The 13,380-nt window shown below is 44.2% G+C and overlaps 1 non-coding gene across 1 annotated transcript; it reads left to right on the top strand.

The window, feature by feature from the left end:
* Positions 1 to 7,263: 7,263 nt before the first annotated feature.
* trnam-cau (transfer RNA methionine (anticodon CAU)) lies at positions 7,264 to 7,335 on the top strand. Its single transcript has one exon. It is a non-coding gene; the product is annotated as a tRNA-Met (tRNA).
* Positions 7,336 to 13,380: the final 6,045 nt, after the last annotated feature.

Below are 13,380 nucleotides of genomic sequence, written 5' to 3'. Positions count from 1 at the left end.
GAGACAAGTTTTGGGTTGTCAGTAAATGAACTCCTGTAATGAAGGGACAAAATCAGAAAGAGGAAATGCTGGAAATATTCAGCAGCTCCGAAAGCAGCTGTGGAGAGATATTCCTGTCGCCAGGATGTAACACTCCTATGGATACTTCACGTTGCTCAGATCTGACACTCTCAACACCTTCGTGTAAGGAACAGGGAGGGCGGGAATTGGGTCTTTGTTGATTTGAGCAAACAGCGCAATGCAGCAATGAGAAGGTCCTCAGCCCCCGGCAGCTTGGGAAAGGATGGGACTCAGATACAGGACTCTGGTTGGGGTTCAAAAATAGAAAAATACATCGAGTTATAAATGTAATGACAATAAAGGTGGAATTCAGATCGACTTGTGCAGAAATTTTGCGCTTTGGCGATGTAGTTAGGTTGGCCGAGCGGTCTATGCCGCTGCGTTCAGGTCGCAGTCTCTTCTGGAGGCGTGGTTTAAATCCCACTCCTGACAGTGATTTTTCGTTCGCGAGGCAGCATCCAAACCCACGAAATTTCTCACCTGGCAACACAAGGGCAGCTGATGCTGAGAAACAACGACCACCTGTCAGTTCCACTCCGAGACACACTTCATCCTGACTTGGAAATGTATCACCGTTCCCCTGGCTGGCTCACAATCTTGCAACTCCCTCCCGAACAGGAGTGTATATGCACATATACCACATGGACTGCAGCGGCACCAGAATGAATTCATCGCCAATTACTCAAAGATAATTAATTTGGACAATAAATGCTTCTCGCGCCAGCGGCACACATATCCCGTATGAATAAAGTACTTTTTAAAAATCACCTCGTGCCACAGAAGGAGCACATCTGCCTTCAGAGCAGAAAACTGTGTGTGAATCAGATCCTGAACACGGCTACTTTTATACCAGATGTGTGTCTGAAAACAGTAAGTGGATCCAAGCTCACGATGAACCTCTCAATGTTTAGTGGAAGTGTTTCACTGAGTGATTTGTATGATTCCCTCTGATGTGCTTTCTTTTGTGAATTCCTAAGGAGCACCTCCCCTGAGACCCTGGTGGGCGGGTGTCGGGGAAAGGCGGATTTGAAAGGTTTACAGGGAAATCGGTGCAGTCTCGATGGGCCACTGTGGGATTCAGTTATTTTTCTTTCATGAATCTTTCCGAGATCCCATAGCATCTGTGGAGAGAGAACCGGTCATTCCCGTGAAAGGTCTGCATCTGAAATGTGAACTATCTCTATTTTCAGAGGTACGTTACAGATCTGGTAATATCTCTTTTTTCACTCATACCACCAGATCTGGAATGTATTTCCAGCATTCTGCTGTACCCACGAAGAGCAGGATCAGGCTCTGTGGCTTAGTTGGTTAAAGCACCGATTTACTAAACTAGAAGATTCTGGATTCAGATCCTCGGATTCCTTTCCAGTTAACTTTGCAACTGCGTAAGTCGCAATATCCATTTCTTGCTTGTCAATGTTGTCTTTCCCTTCACAGTGGATAATCTACAACGATAAAAAATACATAGTTCGAGAGTCTCCACAAATATCTTGACTATTTATTGACCTGATCCAGGTACTTTCATCATCTTGCAGTAAAAAAACTTTTAATTTGCAATGAATCCAATTCTCCAAGTTCTACAAACATAGCGTTCCATTGTTTTCTCAGGGAATTTCGAACAGAGTCAAATCGCCTTAGAATCACACCATCCCGACAGTGGTGAAGGAGACCATTCTGCCCATCGAGTCTGTACCGACACTCCGACAGAGAATTGCACACAGGACCTATCTCCGCAGCGCCACGCATCCACTCCGCTAACCTACCTATACAAAGACCTTGGGGACCACGGGGCAATCTAGCATGGCCAAATCCACCCAACCTGCTCATCTTTGGACTGTGGGAGGAAACGGGAGCACTTGGTTTCCTGAGATAACTTGCCTGGATGAATGCAGTTTGAACAGCACTACAAAAACTTGGCACCAGCCAGGACAAAGCTTCCAACTTTATTCGCTTCCCATGCATAAAGCTTCACTCCCCCACTGCAGACACAAAATGGCAGCAGTTTGCGCCATCTACAAGATGCACTGCAGCAACACAGCAAGGCTTCTTTGCCAGCACCTTCCAAACCCACGACCACCGCAGACGAGAAGGACAAGCGCAGCAGACACATCAGAATAACACCACCAGGTTTCAGGGCACTGATATTTATTTATTGATTGTAGTTATTTATAAGTTGTTGTTGTTGCACGTGTGTGTTGTTTAATCTTCGTGATCTTCAAAAGAAGCGAAATATCTAATTGGAAAAGATGCTACTGTTTCTAACGCAACCAGCGAACGTCGTGTCAAACTTTAAGAAAGCCCCCGGGGTTTGCGATTTATTTTTGAGTCAGTGGTTTCCCTGGGAGCCAATAAACAGAAGCAGCATGGAGAGATGGCAGAGCAGGAAATGTCGGTGCCGAAGCTGAATCACATCCACGGAGCAGCAACCTGCTTTCTACTAATCGGACCCCAAGTCCGATTCTGGTGGGACTGAAACCCACAACCTTTGAATGGCTGACTTGCCATTATTTAGATGTCTAACGCGCTACCCAAAGCGCCACATGCTGGAAGTTTGCTTTACTTGTCCATGTATGGAATTTTGACAATGTGGAAAGTTCAACAATCTCGTAGTTAAAAAGTCAAGGACTGTGAAGAGGGACTTTATTGATTGCAAGTCATGTTGCTACATCTCATGTCTGTTAAAACAGCTGTGGGAATACAGACCATTTTGGCCTTTGTACATGAAATCTGTCCATCACAGAATGATCCTCCCTCTTTCTCTTCCTTATTCTCGTGGACAGCTCGGAGTGTAATCTCACAGGCTTGATAGTCGGGGGCACATTCTACTCTATCCGTCACAGCGCTGATCAGAATCTGTTCCCTGTTCCAGTTAAACACCTGCACAGAACACAACGCAAAGCTGGAAGCTGGAAACCAGAATCAAAAACCGAAAATGCTGGATATGCTCAGCAGGTGATGGATGAATGGAGATTCCTGTAAAAGAGACCTTGGGGTACAGGTTCATAGCTCCTTGAAAGTGGAGTCACAGCTGGACAGAGTGGCGAAGAAGGCATTCGGCATGCTTGGTTTCATTGGTCAGAACATTGAATTCAGGAGTTGGGACGTCTTGTTGAAGTTGTACAAGACATTGGTAAGGCCACACTTGGAATACTGTATACAGTTCTGGTCACCCTATTATACAAAGGATATTATTAAACTAGAAAGAGTGCAAAAAAGATTTACTAGGATGCTATCAGGACTTGATGGTTTGAGTTATAAGGAACGGGAGGATAGACTGGCACTTTTGTCTCTGGACTGTCAAAGGCTGAGGGGTGATCATATAGAGCTCTATAAAATAATGAGGGGCATAGATCAGCTAGATAGTCAATATATTTTCCCAAAGGTAGGGGAACCTAAAACTAGAGGGCATCGCTGTAAGGTGAGAGGGGGAGATACAAAAGGGTCCAGAGGGGCAATTTCCTTCACACAGAGGGTGGTGAGTGTCTGGAACAAGCTGCCAGATGCAGTAGTGGAGGCGGGTACAAATTTGTCTTTTAAAAAGCATTTAGAGAGTTACATGGGTAAGATGGGTTTAGCGGGATATGGGCCAAATGCGGGCAATTGGGACTAGCTTTGGCGTTTTGAAAAAAAGGCGGCATGGACAAGTTGTCCGAGGGCCTGTTTTCATGCTGTAAACCGCTATGACTATATGACAAGCCGCTGAAGCACAGCACAGTTGCACAGTTTAAAGTTTCATTTCATCCACAATGGATATTCCATTCTAGTATTTTGAACAATTCAAATTGAAAATGTGCATTGTTATTCTCGTCGCCACAGCCTGAAAACAACTCCAGGCATTGATCTCTCCCTTGGATTTTAAATTTGTAAATCCATTCTCTATCTTTTAAAGCTACTATTGAAACTGTATCCATCACCCGCTCATTTCCTTGTGAATGAGCAGGAGAATTGAAGATATATTTGGATAATTTTCCTTTGACTACATTTGTACAGAAGCATCAAGGTCAAGGAGGGAACCACACACAGCACTTCATGAAATTCACCCACTAAAAAGTGACAGTGTTTAATCAAGGGATGGTTCTATTTATTCATTTATTATTAATGGAGAATATAAAAGTTGGAACGTTGTGCAATCTGGGCATTGTAACTGAGCAAAGTGAAACACAATGCGGACTGGGCAGGATAAGCCTAGCATGGGCAATGGACAGAGTGGAGGTGCGACGTTGGCTGGCTTGTGAGACGGCGCAGGGAGATGTTGCAAGGTGAAGGTACATCGGAAAATGGGAGTGTAAAATGTTGAATGATGAATGTGCAAGTAGAATGTGCAATGTAGACTGCAGGCTGGATATTCAATGGGTTCTGTGATGGGTGAATAGACTGTGGAATCTTGGCATGGTAAAGGTGCAATGGGGATTAGGACGGGTAAAGGTGTATCCTTTATTTTATATCACCTCTCCTCGATCTTCGGACCAAAATGCATCACTTCACACTTCCTTACATTAATTAAATTGTATCTGTCACGTGTCTGCCCATTCCACCAGCCTGTCGATATCTTCTTGCCGATTATCAATATCCTCCTCACTAAAAATCATAATATTTTCAAATTTTGCACCACTGACAAATTTTGAGTTCGAAAACTAAGCACCCAGATATCGGTCAGTAATTTCTATCAAGAAAAGCAAATTTCTCTCTATATAATATCCCCAATCAGAAATAGGTAAAACTTTCTGAAAAATATGCTTTAATAGGTTTGTACTAATAATTAAACTGTTGCTGAATGAAATTCTAACTAAGCTAATGATTCAAATGCCATTTGGTTCCAAATAAAATGCCAACCGGCACTAATACATTCAATTATAAGCATAGCCTTGCTCATTTATCAGGATTTAAATGACGAATACAGAGGGAAGCAGCGTACTGGTAGATTTCAAAATGAAATGGCCAAAAGATTTAGTATTTCTAAATTCCGCAGTCCTAGGTTCAATATGATGTGAACAATTCTTGTCTGCTGTGTCCCTCTCTGATGTCTGAACTTCAGCCTACCAGAGTGTGCTGACATCCACTGGCCGCAATACAGAACTGCAGTAGAGCGGAAAAATGCATCTTAACTGTCGCTGTTGCAGAGACAGATCAAACAGGAGTTAATGATTGGATATCGGCATTACATTCCATAGAGAAATCAATATTGATGTACTTTTAAATGCAGTCAGTATAACTTCGAATTTGCTATTACCTGGAGCAGTTGAGTCGACTAGCACAGATGTACGAAAGGAAAATCTCGGTAATGAGACGATGGAGAATGAATTTCAGAGATAAGCAGATGATGTTACGTTGAAGATTTTTAGTAGAGGATAGTGTGGAATCATGTATTAATTAGAACAAAAGGCCCTGTTTCAATTATGTACCTTCCAGATAGAATGTGTACAGATTTGCAAAGTCTCTGAGAGAGATTCATAATGAACATCACACACATAAGTCGCACCAGAGACAGAGCGATACAGAATGAGTCCAACACTCATACACCTCGAATCTTAGAATGGATACAGCAAAGAGAGGGAGACCATTCGGCCCTTTGTCTCTATGCTGGTCTGTACAAGAACAACTCAGCTCATCCCTTTCCCGTCCTTGTCTCATAACCCTGGAAATCCTTTCACTTCAGGTGCTGATTCCATTCCCCCTTGACAGCCCTGATTTGATGCTGCCTCTGCCACCCTCTCAGGCAGTGCATCCCAGGTCCTAAAAACTCTGCACATTAAAAGCCATCCTTCTCTCCTCAGGCAATGGGAGCAATATTTCTTCATCTACTCTTCTTTGACTGCACCCACAAGCCCACCACCTCTACCAGGGTAGAGGCAGAGAGATTCTTTCCACTTAGAAAGGAAATAAGAACTTGAGAACACAGCCTCAAAATAAGGGGGAGTCAGTTTAGGACAGAGTTGAGGAGGAACTTCTCCTCTCGGAGGGTAGTGAATCTCTGGAATTCTCTGCCCATTGAAGCAGTGGAGGCTACCTCGTTAAATACGTTTAAGTCACAGGTAGATAGATTTCTGATCAATAAGGGAATTAACGGTTTTGGGGAGCGAGCGGGTAAGTGGAACTAAACCACTATCAGATCAGTCATGATCTTATTGAATGGCGGGGCAGGCTCGAGGGGCTAGATGGCCTACTCCTGCTCCAATTTCTTATGTTCTTACCATCTCGAAGGACAGCGGCAATAGATACATGGGAACACCAGCACTGCAAGCTCCCCCTCAAGTCACTCACCATCCTGACTTGGAAATACATCGCGGCTCTTTCGCTGTCAGAGTGGCAAAATCCTGAAAGACTGTATGGCGAACAGCACTGTGGCTGTACCGACACCTCATGGACTGCAGCCGTTCAAGAAAGCAGCAAACCATCACCTTCCGAATGTCAGTTGGGGATTGGCAATGAATGCTGGCCCCTTCAGTGATGCCCACCTTTCGAAATGAATAAAACAAATAAACAATCGCAACTACAACCGGAGACAGATAGATACAGAACAAATCTCACTCACGTGCATGTGTGGATACAATCTGAATCCCCCAATCACATTCACTAACAGAGGGTAAAATACAGTCGAAATTGGGCGATCGTTATCCAGTTGCAGTTTAACCAGAGTTTTATACAAGAATAGAGAACATCTTAACACAACGTGCAACATTTTAACCCAATATGGAACATTATGAGACCAGTTAATCATCTTTCTGCCGAACAGAAAACATCTTCACGGAGAATATTTTCACACAACACGGAACACGTTTTCAGAGCAGGGCATATATGAACAGAACATTTAAAAAAAGTACACAACATGGATCATATTTATACAACCGGAAAGATATTGAAAGCATCAGGGAAACATTTTACACAACAGCAGAAAGCACCTCTCAACAACAGAGAGCAGAGGTACACAGCAGGAAATATATTTACAAATATGTACTTGCAACAGAAAATTCCTTTAAAAATAGAGATCGATTTTCCAATTCTGTGCTTTGCCGGTTTCCCATCACCTTTGCCTGTCGTTACGTGTCCAGACAATCTCTCTTACTGCTATTGTGTGTTTTTCTCTGTTTTATTCTCGCTTTGATGCAGTGGCTGAGCGTCCTGACACTGGAACGTGTATTAAATGATACAGTAGCGAAAATCTGCCTGACTATATTGATAGGCAGCAGCAATGCCCCTTGCCGGAGCAGAGTGGCGCAACGGAAGCGTGCTGGGCCCATAACCCAGAGGTCGATGGATCGAAACCATCCTCTGCTATTCCTATTATCACTGACAATGAAACGACTTGTGGCTTTTCCGTGGAGTCGGCAGACAGGTATTTACATCGGCTTCTCTTTTCTCCAAAAAACTTCAATCTGCAGTGAATCAATTTTATATGCAAGAAAGCATACGAACGGGTAACATCTTAACACAACATGCAACAATTTACTGACAGAAACATCTTCACGGAGAATCTTCTCAAACAACATGGAACACATTTGCAGAGCAGGGGCCATATTAACAGAATCGAAAAAACAACATTTACACAGCCGGAAACACAACAGCGGAGCATCTTACACAACAGCAGAAATCATCTCTCAACAACAATTGAGACAGTTACATGGGTAAGATGGGTCTGGAGGGTATGGGGCAAACACGGGCGATTGGGAATCGCTCGGTGGTAAAACACTGGGCGGCATGGACAGGTTGGGCCGATGGGGCTGTTTCCATGTTGTAAACCTCTATATCATAGAGCACAGCAGGAAAAACAGTGAAACACTTTGCACAACAACAGTGAACATCTTTGAACAGCAGGGAGCACAGTTACACAGCGGGAAATGTATTTATAAACATATTTACAAGAGAAAACTCCTTTCAAACATCAGTGATCAATTCCGTGACTGTCGTTACACGTGAACAAACAACCTCTTTGGCTGCTTTTGTGTGTGTCTTTCTCTGACCCTTTATTCTTGGTGTAATGCAGTGGAATTGTGTAGCCAGACTGAGCCTCCTGACACTGGTGATGGTGTTAAACAAAAGTGTGGAAGTGAATATCTGACTGATTGCATTGATAGGCAGCGGGGGTGGGGGGTAGGGTGAGGGGGAGGAGGAGAGGGGGGAGGGAGGAGTGGGAAGGAGGGAGGGGGGATGGGGAGAAAGAGAGGGGAGAGGGGAGTGGAAGGGGGAGGGGGAGAGGGAGGGGGAGATGGGAGGGGGAGGGGGAGCGGGAGGGGAAAGGGGGGAGGGAGCAGGGGAGAGGAGGGGGCGGGGGAGGGGGGAGGGCGAGGGGGGAGGAGGGGAAGGCAGGTGGAGGGGGAGGGGAAGGAGGGGGAACGGGGGAGGAGGGGGAGGGGGAGGGAGAAGGGGACAGGGGTCGTGGGGGAGGGGGGAGGGGGGAGGGGGGAGGGGGCGGAGACTGGGGAGCGGAGGCGGGCGGGGGTGGGGGGGCGGGTGGAAGCGAAGATGGACTTTCTGTAGCAGAGTGGCGCAGCTGAAGAGTACTTGGCTCATAGCTCAGAGGCCGATGGATCGAAACCATCCTCTGTTACTTCCTCTTAACAATAATAACAAAACCACTTGACTACAATTCTGCAGAATTACGTGGAATATGCAGGCAGGTATCTGCATTGGCTCCTCTTTTCTGTTATAAGCCTCAACCCAGTTTGATATGCACACAAGGTGTAGATACTGTGAACATGCACCAGGATATATTAGACAGAGGTGATGGTGCACAGGGCACAATTTCAGAATTTGTGGACAATGTGAAACTTGGAAGCATCGTGACCTGTGAGGAGCCTGGTGTAAAACTTCAAAAAGTACATCGGCAAGTTGACGGAATGCGTGGACAAGTTACAGATGAAATTCAAAGCTGAGAATTGTGAAGTGATTCATTCTGGTAGGAAGATTATAGAGAGACAATGAAAAGTAAAAGGAAAACAGTTCCAAAGTATCGAATCCATTTCATTAGTAACGTTTCTCAGTCCTACAACTCGAAATGAGGTGCAATAGTACAACTCTAACATAACACCAAATTACTGCGGATGCTGTCATCTGAAACCAAAAGAGAAAATGTTGGAAAATCTCTGCCGGTCTGGCAGCATCTGTAAGGAGTGAAATGAGCTCGTGTTTCGAGTCCAGATGACCCTTTGACAAAGGGTTATCTGGATTGGTTTACTGCCAATTGGTAACTTCCTTAAAGTCAATAATAATCCATTCAAAATATCCGCATATGTATTTTACAATCATAATTACTCATTTGAATGAAATTACTGCATCTCACATTGCTTCTTGTTAGATCATAAACGTATTTAAAAGTCATTTAACTGAATGCTGCGAGTTGTATCCATGCCTTAATGTCTACTGGTTTAAATATCTTACCACTCCATCAGGGGTTCCACTTACAGGTATTAAATGTCATGAGAAGTCTGGACAGAATGGATAGGGACAAACTGTTCCCACTTGTGGAATGATGAAGAATGAGAGAGAACAGATTGAACATCATGAGCAAAGGAAGGAATAGGAAGACGAGGAAAACATTTTTCACACAGTGAGTGTTTAAAGTTTGGAATACACTGCTGGAAAGTGCGGTGGATACAGATTCAATTGAAACGTTCCAAAGGAATTAGATTGTTATCTGCCGCGTTACAGGGAGAAGGCAGAGATGCTCATTTTCTGTCACAACTCCTCACATAATTTCTCATTCATCATTCATCACTGAATCGAGTGTGAACTGTTCTCTTGTCGTTTCTAAACAAGTAGAATTGCAGCACTGATTAAATGACAAGACAGTTGGTGGCCTAAGTCACTGGAGAGTTAAAAAATTACAAATATGTGTCTGAAAGGAGATGAGGATGGCACAGTGACGGAATTTGAAATAAAAACAGAAAATGCAAGAAACCTCATGCAGGTCTCGCAGCATCTATCGGGGGAGAAACAGAGTTAATGCTTTTGGTGTCCGTGACTCTTCTTCAGAGTTGAGGAGAGTTTGAAATGTGACGGATTTAAAATGTTCTCGAGAATTCGGAGCACAATCTGGATTATTCATTCAAGCAATTACAAAGGCAAATGGCATGTTTGGTTTTATTGCACGTGAATTGGAGGACATGAAGAAAAGTGTCTTGCTACAATTGTACAGGAGTTTATGGAGACCACATCTGCAATGCTGTGTGCAGCTGTGGTATCCACATTTGAGAAAAGATAAGCTTGCATTAGAGGCGGTACAGAGAAGGTTCACTACATTACCCCCTGGAATGAGGTGGTTGTTCCATGTTGAGAGGCCGAGTGAATTATTCTGAGAGACCCTAGAGCTCAGAACAATGTGTTGATGCTGAGTGAATGATTCCATTGCTGTCCTCTGGGCAGACGAGTGGCAGATGAAGTAAAAGTAAAGAAAAGTAAAGTTAAAGTAAAGTTTATTAGTCACATGTAAGGCTCACATTAACACTGCAATGAAGTTATTGTGAAATTCCCCAATTTGCCACAGTTGGGCACCTGCGCGAGTCAATCACCTAACTAGATGATGTTCAATGCACAGAAGTGTGAGTTGATTCATTTTGAGAGTGTGGAGAAATAAATGGAGAAACACTTAAGGAAATGCAGGAAAAAAGGGATCTCGGTTTCTCAGTAGAAAAGTCATTAAAGGTGGTTGGGCATGTTGAGAGAGCAGGTAATAAAGCAAATGACACCCTATGTTTTATTGGAAGATTGAATACATGAATAAGAAGATCATGTTGAGATTTTAAATACACTAGATAGGCCTCACCTGGAGCACTGAGTCCAGTGCTGGGCACCACACTTGAAGAAGTTTGGAGGGAGTGCAAAGGATATTCACATGAATGATTCTGTTGACAAAGATTTGTAGCAATGAAGATCGATTGAGAAGTTGGGTATTTTTCCTCACGGAAGAAGTCTGTGAGGACCTGTGGAGGGAAACGTAACATTGAGGAAGCAGGTGTGCTGCAGAAGGATTTGGAAAGGCTGGGAGAGTGGGCAGAGAAATGGCAGAAGGAAAACAATGTGGGAAAGTGTGAGGTTACGCACTTTGGAAGGAGGAATGGAGGCACAGATTACTTTTTAAATTGTGAAATGCTTAGGAACTCAGAAGCACAAAGGGACTTGGGAATCCTTGTTCAGGATTCTCTTAAGGTAAACGTGCAGGTTCAGTCGGCAGTTAGGGAGGGAAATGCAATGTCGAGAGGGGTGGAATAGAAGAGCACGGATGTACTTCTGAAGCTGGCAAAGGCTCTGGTCAGACACCGTGTGGAGTATTGTGAGCAGTTTGGGCACCGTATCTAAGGAAGGATGTGCTGGCCTTGGAAAAGGTCCAGAGGAGGTTCACAAGAATGATCCATGGAACGAAGAGCTTGTTGTATGAAGAACGGTTGAGGACTCTGGGTCTGTATTCGTTGGAGTTTACAAGGATGAGGGGGGATCTTATTGAAACTTAAAGGATACTGGGGGGCCTGGAGAGAGTGGACACAGAGAGGATGTTTCCACTTGTAGGAAAAACTACAACCAGAGCACAACCTCAGACGAAAGGAACGTTCCTTTAAAACAGAGATGAGGAGGAATTTCTTCAGCCAGAGAGTGGCGAATCTATGGAAATCTTTGCTGCAAAAGGCTGTGGAGGTCAGGTCGTTGAGTGTATCTAAGACAGAGATAGATAGATTCTTGAGTAATAAGGGGATCAGGGGTTATGGGGAAAAGACAGGAGAATGGGAATGAGAAAAATGGCGGAACAGATTCGATGGGCTGAGTGGCCTAATTCTGCTCCTATGTCTTATGGTCTTATGGAAGAGAAATAAGGGTGGCTTTCGCACTGCTGCTGCAGAATGACAGAGACCTGGACTCAATTCAGGCCTTGGGTGACTGTACGTATTTTTCACATTTTCTCTATGTCCACGTAGCTTTCCTCTGTGTGCTCTGGTTTCCCCCCACACTCCATTGATAGGGTAAGTGGATTTACCATGCTAAATTTACCCTTATGTCTCCCAGTATGTTTAGATTAGGAGGATTAACAGGATAAATATGTGAGGTTGCGTGGATAGATCAGAGAATCAGTGCAGACTCAATGGGCCGAATGGCCACCTTTTGCAATGGAGGGATTCAATGATAGAGTTTTTTATGTTCCAGTCAAGCGTTCATCAAGAACCAGGGGGAAAATTTCAAAATAAGTGTCAAAATTGCACAGATTCAGTTCCTAATGTATACATCTTTGGAAACTAAAGGAACATTTCACATGGCCAATCCACCTAAGCTGCACATCTTTGAATCGTGGGAGTCAACCAGAGCACCCAGAGGAAACCCACGGGGGAGAATGTGCAAAATTTGCACAGTCAGCAAAGGCCAGGAGCAAACCCGGGTCTCTGGGGCTGTGAGGCGGGAGAGTGGGATTAGGTAGCATGCAATTTCAATAAGGCAGTGTAGACTTGATGGACCAAATGGGCTGTTACGGCATTGTAAAGATTCTGTGGTTTGGAATCTAAAACATGATCCTATTGAATGGAGCAGCAGGCTTGAGGGGCCAAGTGGTCCACTTCTGATCCGATTTATTGTGCTGCTGTGTCCAGATAGCTGCTAATTGATTTCTCATCATTAAATCAGAATTTACTCCAGATACCGTTAATGCATCAACCCTGTGCTCAGTGACAAACACTGACTCGTGGTTAAGCAATGTCTCAATTTTAATATTCTTATCCGTGTTTCCAAAACCCTCCATGTCCTCAGTTCTTCCTCCCTTTCATCAACTCCAGCATAACAATCCTCTGAGATATCTGAGCTCCACTGATTGTGCCCTCATGGTAAGAAGTCTCACAACATCAGGTTAAAGTCCAACATGTTTATTTGGTCGCAAAAGCCACGAGCTTTCGGAGCGCTGCTCCTTCATCACGTTACCTGACTTACCTGATGAGGGAACAGCGCTCTGAAAGCTAGTGGCTTTTGCGACCAAATAAAACTGTTGGACTTTAACCTGGTGTTGTTAGACTTCTTACTTGGTTCACTCCACCAGTGATATTCGTACTTTCAGCTCTCTGGGTTTCAGCTCTGGAATACCCTGTCTAAAAGCCCCTGGCTCCCAGCTTGCTTTCCTCTCGTTCATTTCTGTCGCCTGTTCCCTTCATTTCTTTCCTCCTTCCTTTCCCGCGGGTTCCAGCTTTTGCATCCTCTGACTTTCCGCAGTCCTTTTGCCGCTTTAACTGCCATCAACGAATTATAATTGTACAACTATAATTGTGTGAGCGGTTCCACTTTAAGGATTCTTTCCGCCTCCAGCTCTTTGATTTCTCATTGGTTTCAGCTCCGGATCGAATTGAATGACGCAAT

Source organism: Mustelus asterias, unplaced genomic scaffold (genome assembly GCF_964213995.1).
Source record: "Mustelus asterias unplaced genomic scaffold, sMusAst1.hap1.1 HAP1_SCAFFOLD_311, whole genome shotgun sequence".
In the NCBI taxonomy this organism is placed as follows: domain Eukaryota; kingdom Metazoa; phylum Chordata; class Chondrichthyes; order Carcharhiniformes; family Triakidae; genus Mustelus; species Mustelus asterias.
The sequence above is the reverse complement of the archived record's forward strand: the minus strand, read 5'-3'. Positions and strand labels throughout refer to the sequence as shown.